Source organism: Lynx canadensis, chromosome B1, assembly GCF_007474595.2.
Source record: "Lynx canadensis isolate LIC74 chromosome B1, mLynCan4.pri.v2, whole genome shotgun sequence".
Taxonomy (NCBI): domain Eukaryota; kingdom Metazoa; phylum Chordata; class Mammalia; order Carnivora; family Felidae; genus Lynx; species Lynx canadensis.
Genome location: NC_044306.2, coordinates 9,093,736 through 9,113,856, shown reverse-complemented (window position 1 = coordinate 9,113,856; position 20,121 = coordinate 9,093,736).

Here is a 20,121-nt window from a genome sequence, read left to right as displayed (position 1 = left end):
ATCTGTATGCGTTTTCAATGTGCTCAAAGCTCCCTGAGCCACTGAAGAAGCTTCTCCACATAAAAATCGCAAGTGACTCTATGTAGCCAAATCCAAGTGACCATTTACAGTAATCACCTTCCTTGACCTTTCAGTATTGATCAAGTCAACCACTGCCGCTTGAAACCCTCTCCACCAGTCTTCCGCAAGATCAGACTCTTCTGGATTTCTGCCTACCGCGTATACGGCTCTGTCAGATTCAAACATGGAGGTTCAGCAAACACTGAATGATTATTTGGCAAATCATTCCCGTCCTGTGACTCCTTAAATGCTTGTAAGAAATATGATCCGTTCCTACATATATGGCTATTTCTGTTCCTCAGGATAGAGGGACTCTATCAGACTTACTTTTCCTCTTCTAATAGGTGACCTCTACATTTTAACGTTTTCCAGGGTGTGTGTGAGCCCTCTTTCCATCAGCTTTCTCCTTAGAAAGGAGGTGATTCTCACACAAACGTCATTTAACACCATTTATGGACTGGTAATCTCTACATGCATGTGTCCAAACTGACTGTTTTAAACGGTAAGACCACCAATCCAAATGATACTCTCTTAGAGATGTCTTAAATTCAGTATGTTAAAAACAAACAATGATTGAGTTTTTATGTTAAGCCCGTATGTTCCAACTTACTACAATGGATGCTTCCAACCTAGACCATTTTTTTCTATAAATTATATTTATACTACACATCTATAAATTATAAATGACATAATTTCCATTAAATAACAGGGGTATAATACCTTTAAGCCACAGACACAGCATTTGAGTTAGATCTTTAAAAAGCCTTCCAGGGGCGCCTGGGTGGCGCAGTCGGTTAAGCGTCCGACTTCAGCCAGGTCACGATCTCACGGCCCGTGGGTTCAAGCCCCGCGTCAGGCTCTGTCTGGGCTGATGGCTCGGAGCCTGGAGCCTGTTTCCTATTCTGTGTCTCCCTCTCTCTCTGCACCCCCCCCCCCCCGTTCATGCTCTGTCTCTCTCTGTCCCAAAAATAAATAAACGTTGAAAAAAAATTTTTTTTAAATAAATAAATAAAAAGCCTTCCATTCATCAGATAAAATCCGAATTCCACATGCAAAGTTAAGTGCTCTCCTCATCTGTCCTGGGCTGCCTTCTGTCACGAACCTCCCATCTACTGCCATGTAGACATGTCCACATCTTTAACCTCCTTCCGCATGGCTGAAGACCAGCACTTTTCCCTTGTCTAGGGAAAGCACTTGCTCTCTGTCCCTTACCTAGAACTCTATTCTCTATTCTCCTGACACAGCTGGTTTCTTCCCATGATTGAAGTCTCATATTAAATGTCACCTCTTCAGAGAAAACACCTTGTTAATATTAATCTCCTCAACCGGTCTCCACCTTTTCACCTTATCATTTCCGAAGCAGCACTTATCACACTTATATGTAATTCAGGTTTATTGTTTGTTATTCCCCACACAAAACAACACCTTGAAAGAGCCATGAGCCAAAGCACACAGGTGCAATGCTCCCCATTCATTTTTCAGCACATAATTCATACCTAGCACATGGTAGGCAAACCAAAGAATTTTGAGTTGGTGAACAATTGAGGAATCAGCACTCTTTCTAACCACGCGAAAAAAATGTTTCTATGTGCAAGTAAACTTGGATTAGTAAACAGGACAAAGAGCTCCAAAAATGTTGTCTTGGAAATGTCCTTAAACAACATGTCCGTTTAGTTTTACATTTTACATTTTCTTTGACATAGATTTCTCATCTCATGATCCAGAGAGAAGAGTGATTATATCAGGGGAGAAAAAAATGCCCAAGATCTGTACCATTTTTTTTTTTTTACCATAATAACGTTTACACTAAATGTATTTTAGGAAGATAAAGTTGTTCAGTGTAAGAGCTAAATCAAACTGGAAAATAATATTCAATAGTAAACATTTACAGTTTAGGATTACACTAATTTTTAAATCTTCAAGCAAATCCAGATTATATTGAGGTTGGTTTCATAGAAAGAGTGTATTTCTAAAACTTCTGATGAACACAGCTTTCCTTCTAAATGCTACAAAATGCATCAGAGTTTGCATACAATCCACCATACTGTTGTTATTTATTTTTATTAGTAATAGAATTATTTTGTCAATATTTAAAAGTCATTTTGTCACTATTGTGGCGCTTGGGGAACAGGCAAGGATACTGCCCTGAAAATGCTTAGACCTTACAAGCTACCATGAAACAGATTATCATTTTGCTTCAAATTTCTATTTTTGTTATTGGGAATGTTTTAGTATCTCTTCACAGTTTCATTAAACGATTATGTTAGTTCATATAGACATAAAATAATACTCAAAATATAATTTTATATCCTTCAAAACTATTTTCAAAGGAGACTTAAATCCACTTATTGTTAACTTTTCATACGTAAAAATATTTATCCAAAAATAACATATTCTTGCCACAGTGGGACACTGTTAAGCTGTCAGTCATTGCCCAGTGTATAACTAAAATTACATGTGAAAAAAAATTCGTATTGGATTTCATGGTTCTTCTTGAACAAAGAAAATCTGATTGATTGCAATCATTTACAGAGCCAGAAAAGAGAAGAAGAATAAAAAAATTCAAATATATCATTTTAGGCTTCTATCTACAAAGCTTTGAGAAGGGAACTAAGAGGAGAAATCCTGTACTCCTTCCAGATTGCATAAACCAGCTGTGAATTCAGATTCCACACTTCATCTTTCATTTTGATGTGTATTCTTTTGATCCCCAGAAAGAAATATATTTATAATTTCCAAAAGAACTGCCTCAGAGGTAAGTGGTGTCCAAATATTGTTCTGCAGAGATAAAAAAATATACAATGTCAGTGGTATTTGGCCGTGGATTGATGACACATTGCACATGAATATAGAGACATCAAAACCTATAAAACTTGTAACATTATGGTTTAGGGACTATTTAACCTTTAACACAAATCATTTTTATTTTCCCACTGGAATTTAAAGCACTTTATTCTGTTATATTGTATTTCTTTTTCTCCCCCATTTTCCCTCCACTACGCCCACTGAAATTGTTGCCTTTGGCAAGCTGTAAAGAAGAAAAAAATAAGGAACAGGATTGCAAGGCATACAAACTGAGAACAATGGAGAACCAATTTCTTGAGAAGGTATACTTTTAATGTAAATGAGCTTAAGTCCACAGCAACAAAAGATTCCTAAAAATTAGAAATAAATTGGTTACACATTTTTTTTTCCGATCAGTTCTGCCAAACTGAAGAGTAAACAATAACAGACAATATAAAAAACAAACATATTGGCAGTCATCAATTTTTGATAGATCAATTTATTTTATTTTAATTAAAAATATGTTTCCTATCCGGTATTGCACAATGTTCCATCAGAATTGCTCAAAGGCACCTCACTGACAGGGTGTAAAGAGAGGAAAACAACAAACTTTAAGCCATCTTGAAAACAAGTGAAAGAGTAGAATCTAAGAGATCATTGTGTTTCGTTAACATCCTGACATCAGTGACAAATTCTGAGGCCTTCTGCTGCTGTATTTGGTGAAGACGTGTGCATTTCTGGAGGAGTTCTTCCTACGTGGAGAAGATTTTATAGGTCTCTTCTTTCCACCCTGACAGAATAACACTGCTGTTGGTGCACAGTGCCAAAGAGAAATATAAATAATAAAATATTTTGAGTTATATTTGGACAACTAACATGATTTGTTCTAAAGGTTAAATAGGCTCTGAACCATAACGTTATAAATTTTATAGGAATGATGTCTGTATGTGGGGTCATACATCATCAGTTCACTGCCAACAGCCATGACATTGTACATTTCTATTTTTGCAGGACTTTCTTTGGATAGCATTTCCCTCTAAACAGATCTCTCTAGATGCAGGAGCATGGGACATTTTATGTAAGAACGAAATAGGGGATCATGACTCTAAATGGACAGGGATTCATTCAACATAAAGATGATTCGTGAAGTGCTAACCATGTGACTATGTTTTTTGTTTCTTCAATTTTTTTTTTTAATACACAACTGACCCTTGAACAACATGGGTTTTATTTTTTTATTAAATTTTTTTTTCAACGTTTATTTATTTTTGGGACAGAGAGAAACAGAGCATGAACGGGGGAGGGGCAGAGAGAGAGGGAGACACAGAATCGGAAACAGGCTCCAGGCTCTGAGCCGTCAGCCCAGAGCCCGACGCGGGGCTCGAACTCACGGACCGCGAGATCGTGACCTGGCTGAAGTCGGACGCTTAACCGACTGCGCCACCCAGGCGCCCCTGTTTCTTCAATTTTTAAAGCAAACTCGTTCTTTCTGCACAGAGAGGGAAATGGTATGATTTAATATAAAGATTTGATTTTAGTAATTTTGCGTTCTTATAAAACATCCTTGATATGTGAGGGTTTTTCAAAGTTTACGAATATATTTAGGAAGCCACTTTATAAAAGGATGCACAAATTGCCAATTATCCATTAAAGTCAGGTTATACAGTCATTCAAGAAACTCTAAAGATTTTAATTAAATAAATCTCATATTCAAATGTTCTCCATACATTCCAGAAAGTTTAAGTGAATATTAAATTTTTTCTACATACGGGAAATATGTCAGACTCTACCTATAAGAGACAACTTCATAATCGTTATTTTCATGTGGCTTCTTCTGTCTCGCCCCAAGTTAGTAAAGGTATTCTGGACTAATAATTGCCAATTTGGTGGAAAAGCTGATTTTAGGCGATTTTCTGGAAAAGCCCTGGTCTCTTGTGTACATTTCTCTTAACTATGGTCTGAGAATAACACACAATACTATGTCTTTACCACTTTGATGGAGCATAAAGGATTAAGGATATATTTATCTGCATATAACAAAATAAATTTCCGATAGCACCAAAAATTATCATTTCTAGGTACCTTTATTTTATTTTATTTTGAGAGAGAGAGAGAGAGAGAGAGAGAGAGAGAGAGAGAGAAACGAAGGGAGAGAGAGAGAGCGGGCGCATTCATGCACCCATAAGCAGGAGAGGGACAGAGGCTGAGACAGAGACTCTGAGCACACTCCATGCTCAACCTTGAGGCTAACGTGGGGCTCGATTCAAAACCCTGGGATCATGACCTGAGTCAAAATCAAGGGTCGCAAGTTCAATTAATTGAGCCACTCAGGTGCCACACTAGGTACCTTATAACGTAAGGCAGACATTATCATGTTCAGGATTAGCTGGATACATTTTTTCCAAATCTTCCAAGCATTATGTTAGGAGACATCAATTCATTTACCGTTCTATCTATAGGCAAATACAGAGGGGCATATAATATACATGGGTGAAACTGTATTAAAAAATGTCAACTGTCACAAATATCCAAACTTTGTATCTACTATCATATTGCAACAAAAGCAAGTGTTATTTGAAATCATATTTTAAAATTGAAACTGAAATCTCATGAGCTACAGAATTTTCTTCTGTAAGTATCACTTCCTTTGATTTGTAAAGCCAACCTAAAACCCCTTCCTCTGCATGAGCTGGCGGTGCAGGAGGCAGGCTTTGCATCATGGTGTGCATTCCTGGGCACAGAGCTCAGCTCTCTGTCTCTTAGCTCAGCAATCATTACTGTTATTCAGTTTCTGATTGGAAACCATAGTTACAAACTAAGACACTTCTCTACACTGAATTTTTACATCAAAGCTTTTATATTTACAATAGCTACTAAGAGGTTATCTGTAAAAGTCAGCCATCTCAACACTATTGCATTTAATCTTTGGAACTGGGCTACCCACAGGAAGGGATATCTAATCTTACTTTTTCTTTTCTTTTTCTTTTTCTTTTTTTTTTTAACCCCAGCTCTCCACTCACCTAGCCAGATTATGTGATTGAATACCATGAGGTCATTATTATCAGTTTTAATCTGAACCTGTTTTATTTACTTACTTTATTTATTTATTATTGTATTTTATTCCTTAGCTCCACAGTATCAGGGATTTCATTCCAGGAGTCCTGTTGAATTCCAGAAGGGCATTTCTGACATGCAATATGGGCCAGATTAATCTTTGACAAAGGGGTTTCCCAAAGGCGTAACTCACAAGAAATCAGGTAAGCAAAGCATATACGCTGTAACTATTTTTTTGAATTTTCTTAAATGTTTGTTTATTTTTGAGAGAGAGAGAGAGAGACAGACAGAACATTTGTGGGGAGGGGCAGAGAGAGAGGGAGACACAGAATCTGAAACAGGCTCCAGGCTCCTAGTTGTCAGCACAGAGCCCAACATGGGGCTGGAACCCACGAATCGTGAGACCACGACCTGAGCCAAAGTCGGGCACAACCAACTGCACCACCCAGGCTCCCCTGCTGTAACTATTTTTATTCTATATAGTATTTTATAAGGTGTTGAGATAGCGAATAACAACAACAAAGAGACACTCTCATTGATCACATCCTTTGCTTGTAAGCAAAGATGGAATTTTTTATTAGATGACATGAACTCACTCCATTTTACGTTCAAACAATCTTCTCAGTATCCAGTGACACATCACCTAACTTCCAGATAGTTCACTACCTGATGGCTGAATCCATGGGAACACACCCAGATGAGTGGCTTCAGCGCTGTAGACATCAAGAGTTGTGTTTCAATCCTGACTTAAAGCCAACTATGGTTATCAGTGAACTGAGGGTAACTGGTATGTCATAGCTAATTATTTCTAAACAGGATTGTGAATTATATTAAGTCTGAAATGAACTGATCATCTGCTAAGAATTGCCTGTAGTCAGTTAACTTTATGTTAAACTTCTCCAGAATGATCCAACATGCATACCTAACTAGGTATGTGTATTTTGTAGGTGCACACACAAAAAATCATGTCAGAGTGTGTGCCAGTCATAGATCTCACACCCCCAAGTTCCTTACCACATCACAATTCCATTGATAATGCATCACAAATTCACAACATCAGCAGTAGGTAAAAACAGCACAAATCAGGGGTGTTTTTGTTGTTGTTCTTTTATTTAACTTAATAAGAACTGGGTATGTTTCCCCATGCTTTCCATTTTCAACTGCCTGGGGAAGAGCTTTCAGTTAGCCTCGTATTCTCAAACGTTTATTTTTCTTCCTTTGACAAAAGCATCTCTAACCTTACCATTTTAAACAGTACTGATGTATGATTTTAAGTTTTTACTTAAATTCCAGTTAGTTGGGGCACCTGAGTGGCTGAGTCAGTTAGGTGTCCAACTCTCGAATTCAGCTCAGGTCATGTTTTCCCTGTTCATAGGGCTCATGCTTCAACACGGAGCCTGCTTAGGATTCTCTCTCCTTCTCTTTCTGTCCCTCCTCTGCCTTCTCTCTCTCTCTCAAAAATAAATAAATAAACTTTAAAAAATGAAAAGAAAGAAATCCCAGTCAGTTAGCACATAGTGTAATATTAGTTTCAGGTGTACAATATAGTGATTCAACATTTCCATACAACACATTGTTAAAATTGCTACACTACCCAAAACCATCTACACTGTTAGTGCAATCCCTATCAAAAAACCAACAGCATTTTTAACACAGCTAGAACGAACAATACTAAAATTTGTATGGAACCATAAAACACCCCAAAGAGGCAAAGCAACCTTGAAAACCAAAAACGAAAGAAAAGCTGGAGGCATCACAATTCTGAACTTCAAGCTGTATTACAAAGCTGTAATCATCAAGACAGTAGGGTACAGGTACAAAAATAGACACAGAGATCAATGGAATAAAATAGAAAACCCAGAAATGAACCCCCCATTTGTGGTCAATTAATCTTTGGCAAAGTAGGAAAGAATATCCAGTAGGAAAAAGTCTCTTCATCAAATGGTGTTGGGAAAATTGGACAGAAATATACAAAAGAATGAAACCGGATCACTTTCTTACAACATACGCAAAAATAAACTCACAATGGATTCAAGACTTAAATGTGAGACAGGAAATAATCAAAATCCTAGAGGAGAATGCATGCAGTAACCTCTTTGACATCAACTATAGTGACTTCTTTCTAGAGACGTACCCTGAGGGAAGGGAAATAAAAGCAAAAACAAACTATTGGGATCTCATCAAAATAAAAAGCTTTGGCACAATAAAGAAAACAATCAACACAACTAACAGGCAACTGATAGAATGGAAGAAGATATTTGCAAATGCTCTATCTGATAAAGGGTCCATATTGAAAATATATTAAGAATTTACAAAACTCAACACCTGAAAAAATGAGTACTCCAACTAAAACACGGGCAGAAGGCATTTTTCCAAAGAAGACATCCAGATGGCCAATAGACACATGAAAAGACTTTTTTTTTTTTTTTTAATTCATGATATGACTCCTTTTCAGAGTAGTGGTGCTCATTTGCATCAAAAAGATAAATCCTCTTAAAATCTGAGCCTTTTCCTTTCAGTTCATGGCATATCCTTTCCTTATGTTGTTCGTTGCTATTACTGTTGCTTAAAAATGGAGACTTAAATTACAGTCTTTTAAACTAGATAAACATTGTGTGTTAAATACATAATAGTATTCACCTCCACTAAATAATAGGTTTTTCAATTTCCCTGAAATGTTCATCTTCTAGATCAAACTTTTGTAAATTTACTTTTGTTACTTACACAGAATTTACTTACACAGAAAAATACCTAGGTATTAAAAAAAACCAGAAATTTTATGGGAATGTAAGCTGGTGCAGCCACTCTGGAAAACAGTATGGAGGTTCCTCAAAAAACTAAAAATAGAACTACCCTACGACCCAGCAATTGCACTACTAGGCATTTATCCACGGGATACAGGTGTGCTGTTTCGAAGGGACACATGCACCCCCATGTTTATAGCACCACTATCAACAATAGCCAAAGTATGGAAAGAGCCCAAATGTCTGTCAATGGGTGAATGGATAAAGAAGATGTGGTATGGAGTATTACTCAACAATCAAAAAGAATGAAATCTTGCCATTTGCAACTACGTGGATGGAACTGGAGGGTATTATGCTAAGTGAAATTAGTCAGAGAAAGACAAAAATCATATGTTTTCACTCATATGAGGACTTTAAGAGACAAAACAGATGAACATAAGGGAAAGGAAACAAAAAGAATTTAAAAACAGGGAGGGGGACAAAACAGAAGAGACTCATAAATATGAGGAACAAACTGAGGGTTATGAGAGGGGTTGTGGGAGGGGGGGTGGGCTCAATAGGTAAGGGGCACTAAGGAACCTACTCCTGAAATCATTGTTGCACTATATGCTAACTAATTGGGATGTAAATTTAAAATAATAAAAAATAAAACAAGTTAAAAAAAGAACTTGTGTAAATACTATTACAAATGGAAATTGACACTTCTGTGTCACAAGGAGGCAACAAGAGGAAGTCATAAAATGGTCAGCTCAAGAGCAGCCAGTGACCAGCCCCGCACAATTAGGACGGTAGGGGGATGGGGGCATTGAGTTTGTAGCTCTTCCAATTTTCCAGATAAGCCTGGGAATTCAAATTTTGACCTTCTGTCTCATGACTTTTTAGTGTTGACTCAAAAGTTTTTGAATTTCTGCGAGGGAAACACGCATGATTAAACACGGATCTGACTCTCTGGACCTCCATCTCTGACCTCTAAGCTTCTGAAATCAACCACCACCTTTCCATACAAGAACGGAGATTCTGAAAACTGACGTTATCTGCCCACACTGGGAGAGGTAACAAACCTTAAAATCTGATACCGGAAGATACGAAATATACCATATCTAAACTGCCGACGTAAAAACTCCACCGTGATTAAATTTTGAATCAACCTGCCAGTCAGGATTAAAGAACAACAAAGGTGGATACTCTACCAAAATAACATAGATCATCATCTGTCTTGGATTATTTCAAAATCACCCTGAATATAGGTTTAGACCAGATCATTTCTGAATGTTTGTGTTGTAGTAGAAGGATAAAGGCAGAACTTTCAATTACATTGTAAACCAAGCGTCCTATAGATAAGTACATTTCAAAAGGTACAATTCCTCCATGATTTCAGATGGACATTAACAACAAATGTAGGCCAAAAATTGTGCATGACTAAATTGTCCTAACTGGCTCTTTGTTTGGACAGTGCCACACGCTGTTCAACCCTAGCCACGTAACTACACCCTCTGGCAACTAAATAGCAAGGCCAAAAGAAGCTCATTAAAACATTAAATGAACTTGATAAACATTCAGTATAGCCAGTGCCAGCTGGAAAATACAGTTCTCGTGATTTTGCCAAACAGACTTTGGTGAGTATATGAAAAGATTATATAAAGGCATTTCCTCCCTCTCAGCAATACTGTCTCAAAATTATGTTACTTTTTTAGGCTTAAGTAAATAAAATTGTGTTTTGACATAAATCTTGTTAACTACATGCTCAAAGACAGTCAACAACTACTGGACATCTTTAGGTTAATTAGCTTAAAAGTTTTAAATGCTGAATACCTAACTTACAGCACTACAGTACTGTCTTTTCCTCAGCACAGAAAATAAGGTTAAAACGTTCTCAATAAGATTAAGCATTTAAACACTTTTAAAATTGCCTCATGTCATTAATTGACACTCAACATTTTTCTGCAAATCCTTCCTGAAATTGTAACTTAGAAGAAGAGAAGCAAATTTTAGCATTATTCTTTCTTCCTAAATATACTACATTAACCTTTGCCTTATAATTTGTTTGGCATAAAAGGAAGCCCTATAGCCTACAAAACTCAGACTTATTGCAGCTTCTTCTGAATTCATAGACATTTTTTCCAAGCATAAAATGCTCTTTAAATCAATATGCACAATGGGGACACCTCGGGGGCTCAGTCAGTAGAGTGTGAGACTCTTGATTTCGGCTCAGGTCATGATCCCATGGTTCATGGGATCAAGCCCCATGTTGGGCTCTGTACTAACAGCACAAAGCCTGCTTTGGATTCTCTCTCCTTCTCTCTCTGCCTCTCCCCTACTCATGGTCGCCCCTCTCTCTCAAAATAAATAAACATTAAAAAGTAAAGAAATCGATATGCACAATGAACGTGTAGGTGAACATTACCAGAAATGAAAGGAAGAATTACGGGCTACAATCAACTCCTCTTCCTTCCTCAACTGCGCAAAAAGTGAGGCACAGACGTCAATTTCCAAATTTGCCTTTGCCTTTGGAAAACTTGTTACCCTAGATAGACTTTAGCACCGATGTTTCTGACGTTTGCTCACCAATGACAATTAGATCAGATGACAAAGCTCTGTGAAGTGAATGACCTGGCTACTAGTCAACATTTTTTTTCTGAGCTCCCCATTCACAGCGCCTTCTGTTCTGCAGAGTATTCTGGGGCTGAATCCCTGGCTGACGTGTTCATTCAACGAATACTTCCTGAGTATCTAAGCACGCGCAGATGCGATTTTAGTGACTCTGTGTATGGCCACAAGAGAGGCCAAATCCCTGTCCTCGTGGGCTAACATTCTTATGGCGGAAAGACAAACAAGAGAAAAGGAAAATACATAAAAATCACACAGCCATAACTGTGGCATACAAAAATCCAACTGGGTAAAGGTCTTGAGTGGGCTACCCTTCATTTCTGAAAATAACTGGCTAAAATTTTCCTTTTCTGAGCATGAGATCATGAGCCCTTGTGCAGAGTATAAATATTTACATTTCTGTACTTTCTTGACTCTATCTCAGCAATTGGTCCTACACTGATGCTATCATAATAGAAAGATGAAGCGGAACTGTTGTGAATAAAAAGAGTGGTGTTTCTGACTTTAGAGTCCAGACAGCAGTATGCTTCAATTTACATTGCATGCATGGCAGAAAGGGGCGACTCGTGCCCTGGGATCATCTTTCTACATGGGCTTCATCCTGATAAAATATTCATTCATGGGGTGCTTGGGAGGCTCAGTTGGTTAACCGTCCGACTTGGGCTCAGGTCATAATCTTGCGGTTCGTGGGTTTGAGCCCCACATCAATGCTCTGCTGACAGCTTGAAGCCCGGAGCCTGCTTCAGATCCTGTGTCTCCCTTTCTCTCTCTGCCCCTCTCCCACTCACGCTCTCTCTCTCTCTCTCAAGAACAAACATTAAACAAAAAGTGTTTTAAGAAAATTAAAAAAAAAAAAACAAACATTAGTTTGTATTTAGTGTACATGCTGCGGCTGGGAGGAGTTGTCACCTGATTCTTCTGCCATGAAATCGTCAATTATTCTCCCTGTGGTTCAAAAGGCTAAGGTTCTGTAAAAGGCCTTTCAGAAGCTCCGGTTGAGATGCGAAGCCCTTGTCTATTAGTCAAGTGGAAAGAATCCTCTGGAGTGAAATTATCCTCATCCTCACTATTCAACGACCAGACAAACGTGATTTTTCAGCTTAATAGTGCAGCTGGGCTCTTTAGAGAATATTAACACATAAAGCGAGTGGAAGATTCAACAATTTATCTCGTGAAATCTGGCACATAAAATGCTTAATCTGATACACAGGCAACACAAGTAAAAACAACTACTTTGATAATATATATGTAACATCACTAGAATTCCTAAATACCTGTATTTAGTTTAGATTTGGATTATAAGTGAATTGACTCTGAACACTATACAACTATGAGATGATAATTTCATTTTTTTTTTTTCAATCTGAGAAAGAGGAAGCAGGGGAGGGGCAGAGGGAGAGACAGAGTCTTAATCAGGCTTCACGTTTAACACAGAGCCAGACACAGGGCTCTATTCCACGACCCTGGGAACATGATCTCAGCCAAAATAAAGAGTCAGATGCTCAACTAACTGAGCAGCCCAGGCGTCCCTATTATTTCCCTTTTTCTTCATGATGTGGTCTAAGCTCAGGTTAATCATTTTCATAGAACTTCTAAAAATTGTGTGACAAAGGCAAAAGATACAACTTTACCATTTCACTGGAAAAAAAAAACTACTTTCTTTTTGACAATTAAAGGCATGAAAATTTTTTAGCTGGCATATTTCTAAAAAAAGTTCATATTTACCCAACAATGAAAAGAAAAGCTGTAAGGCAGCCAAGCCAGAATTTAAAAAGATTTAAAAGACTCAAGGATAGCCGAATGCAGTCCACCTAAGGACAGAATAAATCTTAATATATGATGCATGTGTGTGTGCGTGCATGTAAAACAGGCGAATTGGTTAATAACTCCTCCTGAAGGCAAAAGGAGGTGATATATACCAAGGATGTTTTTTATTAATGAAGTAGATCATCAGATTGTATAAATGTAGTAAGCAGGGATGTAAAAGATTAATTAGCTCATTATTTTAGATAAATTCTCAGGAAAGAATAGACATAGGTTATCTTTAACACCTTTATCTTGAAGATTTGTAGCTCTTTTAATTGAAAGAGATTTGATATTTACGAGAAAAGGGGCAGGTGGAAAAGAAAGCAAGAGGAAAGCTAGTGAACACTAAATACATTTTGCAAAAACATATGAATTTTGTTATATATCTTTAACATGTTGATGACTCACAATGCTTTGACCTTTCCTCCAAATTCAAATCAGGGGAGAACCTATCATGTTTTGTTTACTTTATTGTGGTTCAAGCTAAATACAATCTCATTAGTAGTAACTAGGAAACCACTACACTAAAACTATAGCTAAATATGCCCAGACACTAAAGATTACACTGGTTAAACACCTGATGGATGAAATCTATAACATCAGGGAAGGTATTCATGGGCAAGGTATTATGAGGGGCAAGAGATGGGAGCAAAAATAAAAACCTTAAGAAAATCTAGAGCAGCATTGCTTTCCTTCCTTCCTTCCTTCCTTCCTTCCTTCCTTCCTTCCTTCCTTCCTTCCTTCCTTCCCTTCCTTCCTCTTCTCTCTCTCTCTCTCTTTTTTTTTTTTTTTGAACAGACTCAAGAGTCTAGTAATTACATCAGAGGGCAGACCTACAAAAATGAGCATTTTCATAATCAAGTCTGTAAGAAACCAAGAGAACAATTTTATGCCAACCCTGAGGGAACCAATATGTCAATCAGACAAAATGGTTTAGTCTCATTTTGCAGGGACCTAAATTGATGTTGTTCTCACTATGAGCCCTAGGAGGACCAATGGTCAATTCTGTGGCCAGAAGTCCATTCCATATACCCTCATTGACTCTTATCCACCTCAAAATAAAATGGAGCAGTTTTTTGTTGACTGATTCACTCATTCACGTTGCTAATAAAGATTAATCAACGAGAGATTAACCTGGCCGAACACATACTATGGCTATGTAAAACAAACACCAAAGAGAATAGAAAAGCTCTAGCTATTCGGAATCAACTCTTGACAAGAAAGATAGGCAAATAAATAAAGTATCTGAATGCAAGGAGTTAGACTCATAGTATTGATATAAAATGCTATAGAAACACCAGTTTGAATGTCTGATTCTGTTATTTTACTTCTTTTATGTTAGATAAGAGTGCATTGTCCCAGGAACATGTATCGAGACCCATTATTTCCAACAATTCCTACTTGTGAGGCCCAGACTTTCGGCCAAGTGTTAGTACAACAATCTAGCAAAAGCTGAGGCAGTATAAACAGAAAGAAGGAAGGGATAGAGACAGAGGAGGAGGGAGCGGGGCAGATAATCAAGTGAGTAAAGGGAATAGTTCCTAGTTCAATGGTCTTCTTAAAATAATGATTACCTGCCTGGGGTCCACTAGGGATGAAAAATCATCTTGCTACCAAAACCTGTTTTGTAGACTCATGGAAGAGATCAGCACTCACAGTTTACTTTCTTCTAGAAATTAATGACAGCAACAAAATGAAAGAAAACATTTCAAAAGTAAAAAGTCTCTTGAGTTGATTAAAGCAATTAATGTTGAGGAAGTCATTAACTAACAGGCTAGGGAAAAAGCAAGTTGACCCGCCTAGAACCTTCAGGCATTCTATACACACAGGTACAGAGTCTTGGAAATATTGGCAAAACAGTACATTTCTGTGTTGACACAAGCGTGATAAGAGGCAGAGTTAAAGAGTTACCTAGTTTTCAGTAAATTTGATGAAGAAAGAAAAGCAATCTAGAAAATTCTACATCATGGCTTTTTTTAAAAAGAATTACATTCATTTTCACCTAATCAACTTTACTGTAGAGATTTCAATAGTACCTCTGCACTGGTATCTGTAGCTCGTACTAAGTGGACTCTAAATATTATCCCATAGCAGAAAGAAAAAGCAACCTAACTTGTGTTTAGAATCAGTTCAGATCTCAGTTCCTGTTTATTTTCACTTTGCTTTCCACATGCAAATGCTTTGAGCAAATACTTACTTTTTTGAGGTAATTTTATCGTGATTCAACTCTACCTTAATTTCCATGCTCTGAGCATTATATATTATACAGTAAATCAGGTAGCTGTTCAAGTTTACAACCTCTGGAATCTGAATGTGACTTTTAGCGATTCATTTCTACTGTCGTATGGTCCCCTCTAAATTCAATTTACAGTCTTTTCTGAAGTTTCTTCAGGTAGCTTAAAGATCTAATTGATGTCCCTTTTGAGAATGTGACTCCACAGTTTGGCAGTATTAGAAGTATTCAGGTCAGCTTGGTAACAATACAGACCTTAGCAGTATCATATACCTAGCAAAATTTAGAACTTGCATAAAACTTTTACATTCTTGGTTTTATTTCTCCTGCAATGTTTTTACCCCTCCTTCAATGCTTGCAATAAACTTTTATGTTAGAAAAGAAGAAAATATAGGAACTAGAAGCCAGTACCATATATTTTTAAGAGGTAGCCTTTTATAAGAAGATAAGGATTTGTCACACCATGGCAATTTGATCAAATTCCATAATAAACACAATTAGCGGGTCTGCTGTTCCCAGTTAGCAAGGTTTGTAATGAAGCTTGATGCTCAGCTCTAAGATTATATTAAAATATTTTAAGTGGAACATTGAAAAATGTCTATAAACTATTAATTGTCCTCATGATTTTCAATCCTCAAAACTTTACAAAGAAAGGTATTTCAGTTCTGTTAGTAGACTTATTATCCAGAAACCACAGAATTTCAAAACATATAGTAAGACTGATTTGAGTTTGACTTTTTGCTTCATATACTATTCAGGTTACCAAAGATAATTAACGTGATGGCTTCTGAATAGGTTCATCACAAACAAGAGATGCATATCCTCTTGACAAAAATAGCCTAAGACTAAATAAAATACATCTTAACCTTGAAATCCTTAACACTGGAATAGAAGTACTGTGTAGGGTATCTTGTACATTGTCTTCCTATATTGAGAGAATTTATTTTGTGATAAACTGATCAACCCATTTTCCAAAGATGTGTGTTTTGAATTTCACTTCAGTAATCACCTTATCTTGATCAAGCAAAATAAAATCTGGTAACATGCAAAGAGAATCCTGGAATGCAGTTTTCTTTTTTTTTCCCCTATGCTCAGGGTAAAGGGAGAGTGCATCTAACTCCGAGAAGAAAAGTAAGTGGAATCTCGAGGGAATGCATTTTATTGATTATAGCAAAGAAAGGGGAGCAAGTTCAATTGGCTCATACTACTTCGTCTTGACAGAGATGCAGCTTCACTGAGAAGAAAATGAGTATGAGGTAATGCCATCATAAATAATTGCTTAAATCATCTCGGCACTCTGGAAGCAGAAATTTCGTAAAAGGAGAAAGCCCTGTAAATGTAAAAGCATGGTAAAGGCAAGCTCTTAAGGTAATTGAGGTTTTTTCAATGGACAGAAGCTTCATACAATACACAGCTTTAAATCTAAGTATGGAGTTCCCTCTAGTAACTGCAAATCAAAGCTTTTACAGTTTTTACTACTAGCTTTAGCTACTACAAACAAAATTCAGGGGCTAATGGAATGTACACAATTAAATAGGCTTCCATTCAATGTTGTATAGTGACACAAGGAGGAGGGGGTGTTTGTTACAAATAGCCCCGAAGCTCTTAAATGTATTTCTCGTCTAAATATTGAAATCAATATTGACCTGTTTATTTAAAAAAGAAAGACCCAACAATGGATTTAATGAAGACCATTATGATGTACCCATATAATTTCCAGGATTTATTCTTGCCCCTTTTGGGAAACCTAATATTGAAGAAGGAGTGGACAACGTTGTCCATTTTTCCAAAAGTACTTCCTAATTTCAACGTATAAAGGTTCTGCTATGGTCAAATCTAAGTCAACATTTACGAAGATTTTACTTCTTTTTAACTAGGATGTTAACAAAATTACATAATAGATGATAATAAAAGGCGGGTACCCGGCTAAGTGACTTCCACCTATCATTTCATTTCGTCTTCATGAGAAAAACTTGATGGGAAATCATCTCATTTTGCAGTTGTGGATAGCACAGTGAGGGTAAGTGATGGACATGAGCTCCTACAGCCAGTAAACCAGAGGCCAGTCCTTAACAAGGGACACAGCATGGTAGCAGCCTCAGAACGTGGGCCCTGGAAACACACCCCAGAATAGGGATCATTTCTGCCACTTGCCACCTTTGTCTTCTGTCAAACTGGTTCAAGCTGCCTCGGTTCCCTCTTCAGTAAACTAGGGTGATGGCTTCAAAGGCTTGTAATAGTAAACGTGCTAATATCATTAAAACACTACAAAAGTTTTGGAAAATTAAAGAGGTATCTGTGACTTTTCAAAACAGGATTCTCTCCTGTATTTTACAACACTGCCCCTTTGCTACCATCCCAGAGTGGTTTGTTTCATTAGACCGTAACGTGCACTAAACCGTATAGGAGGCAATATGGAAAACTGTATGTTGCACAGGGTTGGTAGGTTTTGGTCAAACAGAACTCATTTAAGAAACAGGCAAGAGAACTCATGAAAATCATGTAAAAGGAAGATTTTAATGTATTCCTGACAAACCATCAGTTACAAAGAACTGTTCATTTTCCACCAAATATTGTTTTTAACCAAATATGCAATGCTACTTCAGAATGCACTTTACAAACTGTGTTCGTACCTATAAAATTGTCATGAGAATTTTAAGTAGGTTATTTTTTCAAAGTAATTCTCATTTAAAATTCAATTTCCTATAAAAATTATTATTTCATCAAAGATACAAACACTAGTTCTTATTTACTCCACTTATTTACCAAATGTTGTATCATAAATTAATGTTAACCTACATTTATATGTCTTACTTGCAAATACGACCTTATCCTTAAAAAAAAATCCTAGAAGACACCTGAGAATTATTCTACTCAAAACATACAGAAGTAAAATAAAATTGTTAGATGCAATAATTTTGTCTACAAAAAAAACCTTATTTTTTAATCTGCAAGAAAAAAATGCCAAAAAAATTAAATTTTTTTTGTTTATACAGCAATGTGTTCCATTGTATTATGTGGTAAGTTCTTCACTGTACAATATACAAAGGTGTACAGTATAATGCAAGAATATGTCTTTACAGTGTAGAAAGACTAAGATATAAAGACTAAGGTGTAAGGCCTTATGACAGAGAAAGACTAAAGCTTAGATCTTATTTTAATTCTCCAGTATAATAAAGAGACGTGGTAATCGAATTTGGTGTTTTTCAATTTCCTTTGCCCATAGGTCTAAATTCTATTAAATGGCTAGTATTAGGCAATCCCCTTTCACATTTAATCATACATTGGCAAAGGAAGCAGTGCATCCTGTAAATATTTAAGAACATGAAATGAGAATGAACTTCTTACTTAATAGTATCTCTACCAAGTAATAAAAGTATGATACATTGATAAATATAATGTACTAAGCAGATTAAAGATATATTTCATTTTATTCAACAGATGCCTAAAAAGTTGTCTATTCATCGCTTTTTTTTTCCTAACTGAACCATGATTTAAATAAAATTGAATATGTAGAAAGATCTGTGCCCTTCCTTCCCTTTCTCCTGTTGACTGGGACCACATCTGACCACACAGGGGTTTGGGGAGGACTCAATGGTGTGTCTGTAACTGGGGAGAGTGTCAAAACTTGCAGATAGAGAGACCATGAGTCCAACCGCTTGCTTAGATGGGGACCTGAAAACTGACTGGCAAAATGTCACTTTATCACTGAGAGCAGGAACTATTGTGCCCCTACCTCTCACAGGATTTCAGCCAGTTGATAAATCCCATTACCAGGACCAGAGAATAAGAAGTGTGAGAAAATGAACAGACTTCAATAGTCATAATGGCCGAGACAAGAATAAGCAAAGACACTCAGGGAAGGCAGAATCTAAATAAAAAAAAAAAAAAAAAGTTTGAAAAAAACAGGCAAAATTTGAACACCACTGCAATAACATGGAGAGACCTGACACAGACTTACATCTAGATTTCAAAGGATAGGATTTAGCAACCCAATCCTTGCAAGATACCAAAAGAAAAAAGGCTAGAAGAAAACAAACTACTAAGGAGACAAACAAGTCAAACTAACCATGGCATCCGCAAATGTAGCACAAGAAGTTAGAACAATAAAGTCTCTATAGACTGCAGAGTGATCAGGATGATAGGTTATGAGTTTCAAATCAAAATATCCTTGTTATCACAGTGAAAATGGATACTTTTGGAAACGCAATGATGGTGACAATTTTTCACCTATCTACCTAATGTAAGGAAAATATTCAAAAAATAATTCTAAATGAGCAACCAAAGCAGCACTCATAGCAGAGTACACAACACAATGAAAAGATAGTAATGAGGAGGGAGTCACTAAGCCTGTGACGTGTACGTACATATACAATGACACTGCCCAGGGACATCTCGGTTGCTCACTCAGTTGACCATCCAACTCTTGATTTCAGGTCAGGTTATGATCTTACAGTTGGTTGGATGGAGCTCTGAGCTCTGCACTGTCAGTATAGGACGTTCTTGGGATTCTCTCTGTCCCTCCCTGACTCATGCTTTCTCTCTCTGTCAAAATAAGTACAAAAATTAAAAGAAAGAAAAGAGGCATCTGGGCGGGTCAAGTCAGTTGAGCTCGGGTCTGACTTCCGCTTGGGTCATTATCTGTCAGTTCATGAGTTTGAGTCCTGCTGGAGGCTCTCGGCTATCAACTCAGAGCCTGCTCTGAATTCTCTGTACCCGCCCCCTCTGCCCCTCCCCAGCTCGTGCACTCGTGCACTCTTAAAAATAAATAAACATTAAAAATATTTTTAAGAAAGAATAACACTGAATAGCTTCAATATTACATGTGGATTT